The following is a 4,169-nucleotide window of genomic DNA, read 5'->3' on the forward strand; positions in this document are numbered from 1 at the left end:
GGTTTCTACGCCGCCAGAGTCGGCCCCCAAGGTTTCTACGCCGCCAGCTGCGGCCTCCAAGGTTTCTACGCCGCCAGCTGCGGCCTCAAAGTCGTCTAAGCCGCCAGCTGCGGCCTCCAAGGTCCTACGTGTTGGACGGCCTCCCGGCCGCCCCCCTGAACGATGGTTCCTTGTTGGACGGCCTCCCGGCCGCCCCCCTGAACGATGGTCCCGTGTTGGACGGTCTCCCGGCCGCCCCCCTGAACGATGGTCCCTTGTTGGACGGCCTCCCGGCCGCCCCCCTGAACGATGGTCCCGTGTTGGACGGCCTCCCGGCCGCCCCCCTGAACGATGGTCCCGTGATGGACGGCCTCCCGGCCGTCCTCCTGAACAATGACTCCAGGGACGGTCTCTCGACCGTTCAAATCTTTTGTGTTTTTCCTGCTTGTGTCTTGCCTTTGTTCTTTCAGGTCTTTGTGTTCTTCCTTGTGTTTCCTTTGGCCCTCCACCCTTGCAGTGCTGCCCTCCACCCACCCAATTCCTTCGGGAGGGGTTTTTTTTGGGGACGCCTGGAGGCGTCCTTGAGGGGGGGGGGTACTGTAAGGATGGTACCATTTGCTGTTTCTGTTTGTGTCTGTGTTTCCCTAGTGTTTCCTCATCAGTTTAATTGTTGCCACCTTTGTCTCGTCACACCTGTTGTAATCACGTCTTGTCTTGTCCTTGTATATAAGCCTCCTGTTCTGTGTTGTTCCTTTGTCGGGTCGTATTCGTTTGGGTCTTCAGTGTTCTCCTGTGTCTCCTGAGTTTCCTGAGCTTTCTGAGTCCCGTTTGAGTATCCCTCTAGAGTCGTCTAGTAAGTGTTGCTGCCACGTCAGCTTATTGTTTTGTTACCTTTTTTCATCATTAAAGTATTTGGTTTTGTAATCTGCCGAGTTGAGTCCTGTCTGCGCTACTGGGTTCGTTCTTGTCCACCAAACCCTGACATAAAAGGGTCAACACTTCCTAGTTCCAGGGAGTTCGGAACGCAGAACGCAGAACAAAGTTCTGAGTCTCGTGGGGATTATGGAATCTTCCACATCTGAGTGGAACTCTGACGGGCTCACAGCTCATGCGAGCCCACCCGAGAGTTGAGCGTGGTGTTGAACGAAGTACCGTCACTACTCCAGACGGTTCTCTGCTATCCTTACGGAGACGCTGAAAGGTGGCTTGAAGTGGAACTTTACGCCGGAACTGACATATCTTCAGAAAGGTAAAAAGTCGATCTTCAACTGCGAAGTGTACCGTGGATTAAGCTGGGTTCGGATGGAGAGTGCCGTTCTTCGTCGACTCATTTTCCCTCACCCATTCTCTCCATTTAAACTCCTTCATTTCCCATCTTTAAAACTCTTCTATCTGCCAGTAATTAATCCAGATATTTTCAGAAATGTCTGTTGTAAAGCTGCAAGGAAACCATGGCCGTATGGTTTCTAATTGTAAAGCTAATTAATTAAGCTGTTATTGTAATCAATTTTGCCAAAGTAATGTAAATGTTTGATGTTAAATTTTGATTCTGTTAATAAATGACCACGTTCATTTTGTCTGCTTTCCGATGAGCAAAGGTAACCACTGGAGGTAGCGATAAGCACCTTTGCTTGCAGCCTCTCCTCCAAGGGGTCCGGAAGCTTACTTCAGCGCCGTGATATTACCTGTAGCTGTCTAAAGTAGCCTCATTAAGGCTGCGGCGAGGTGATTCATCCAGAATATTAACGACCTTTAATCCGTGAGTCACACCCTAATCTCACTCTGTTACCTCGAACCTCCAAGCAGCAGGGAATGGATCTTCTGGTCCAGAGAAACTCGCGTTGTGGCCGCTCACCTCTCACTCTAGCGTTGCAATTGTTAACTGTTCTGGTAATTTTTAGGGCCCTAGAAATGGGCACAAGGGTGTTTGTTATTCTGTAGCTAATAAACCTGTCAAAACCTCCTTTATTGATGTTTTTTAAGTGAACCAAGCATTACCATGTATTTAGTTGATAAGAATGAAATAATAGTCCAGATTTGTACGTTTTGCTTTGCTTTTAATAAATAATTTGTGCAGGGGTACAGCAACAGGCACAATTTTATAATGATTAAATTTTCATGAGTACATAGGATACACTTTGTTCCCTAAACAAGGCGATGACTACTATCTGTGGAACTCTAAACCTCAAGAGCCCTTGAGGGTTTACAGATACTGCCTTCACATGGACCTTTCACAAATCAAGCCAAAAGATGTTCTCCTTCAACTCCCTCATGAACCAGAAGCACCTTCGAGCAAATCCCACCAGTAACCAATTCAGTACTCCCAAATTTATTCTGTATGCTGTTCTTCCAATTAGATGAAACAATTTAATTAGAGCAGAGTAAGAATGAGGTCGTCCGCTTACCATGATTTTGAAATTACCCTTAGTGAGTCACTATGGGGGTAAGGGCAAATTTCCAGTTCTCTAGGAGAGAGATACTGGCCGATCCTCAAAAGGCAAGTGCAACTATTCCAAATTAGAAGATCAGAGTTTTTGGACGGGCCCAGGTCAAGCGATTAATAGAAGTAGGAAGCTCATCCAGTTCAAGTATCGATGAACGAAAGCTTAAATCCAATCCCATGTCAGTGAAGAAAAGAATTAACTTCCAACATCGTCTCAAATCTGGTAAAATCCAAACTCCTTTTTGGGCTCCTTCTGATCCAATCGAGCTGCCTTTTTGCCTGTAATTCCCTCTGTTCAGTCCTCCAGTTCAGCTCCGACTTTGCATTGACCAAGTTCATTCTGTCCAGTCTGTATTTAAAGACTTATTCATCCCTCCTCCTCTTAAGGAGGGGTTATGGAAAATTACATCATCTCTTTTCCAGTAACTTCTCTGCTGTTTTGCACCTCAACCGGTTCAGACCGGTTTTCTCGGTACTTTCCAGAACTTGTTTTGCTCAAAGATGAGTCATCATGAGATGAGTTGTGTTTGAACTCTCTGACTCCTTGTTTTTCCTCCTACTGCTCGAGGCAGGCCCAGACATGTTCTTAGGTGGGCATGCTCAGACATGTTTCTCTGTTACATGAGGCCTCTTTACTTTACCATTTCATAAGTAAAAGTAATCACACAATCATACAAAAGATTATACAATTTCTTAAAGATTAACACTTTCATTAGTTGATTATGTGTTGATTATTAGTAAAACAGTTTGGTTACACATTATCAAAACAGTAAAACACTTTTGATTACACATTATCATTTTCAGCTTGATTTAAAGCTTGAGTTCAGTCCTTCTGCTGCTGAGGAGAACTTTTGATCAGGCTTCATTTTTCTTAAAGCTGGTGGTCTGTTCATGCATTATCACCACAGACACCTGGTTTATTGACAAGGTGGACCAGTGTCCCGCGCCTCTGGTTAGTGTAACCCAGACGGTGACACCGCTCTCCAACCGAGCTCACCAGCATGTGATCCAGATGGCCGCAGCGAACAACACGTTACACTGTTGGCGTACACGTTCAGAGGTGGGAGGAGATGTACGCTCCTTCTGCAGGGCAGCTGACGTCATCCTCAACCGGTGCACCTCTTTTGCCGTCTGCCGGCCCGCATTGCAGCTGGAGGAAGGAGTTTTCAGCGTTTCCCTGAGACCGCCAACAGATGGCGCTCTAGGACAACAAATGGCAGAGCAAATGACGGTTTTTGCGGAGGATGTGTGTGAAGGTGACACGAGTTTGGATTAAAACATCATTTAATGATGAAAGTGTCTATTTTTAGCCAGTCTGTCAGCTCGACTGACCTGACAGTGGCTCCCTCTCACATCCTCCACATGAAATGAGCCAGTGGCAAGACGTTCCACGGCTGTCTCGCTGAGCTTCACCGCAGCCCCGCCCATCAGAGACCGGCCCTCTTCATCCCGGTGTAGTGAACTTGACCTGATGTCAAATCAGTGACCTTAGGATCATATGGTCAGAAGCTGTCATTTCATTGATCTGCATCTAGAAATACAGGTTGATCGATCCTGAGACTTTCTTTCTTGAATTAATCAAGTGGAAAAGACAATTCTCTATGATCATTACTATTTTACAAATGTTTGATAATCAAATTGTGTTAGTTCAAACAATGTTTACATGTTGAAGTGAACTACTCATTTTTACTTACTTAAACAGTAGTAATGATTTTTATTCCTCATTCAAAGAAGAAATCAGGGTAAT

This window comes from Nematolebias whitei, chromosome 9 (assembly GCF_014905685.2).
Source record: "Nematolebias whitei isolate Nwh7 chromosome 9, NemWhi1, whole genome shotgun sequence".
Classification (NCBI taxonomy): Eukaryota; Metazoa; Chordata; class Actinopteri; order Cyprinodontiformes; family Rivulidae; genus Nematolebias; species Nematolebias whitei.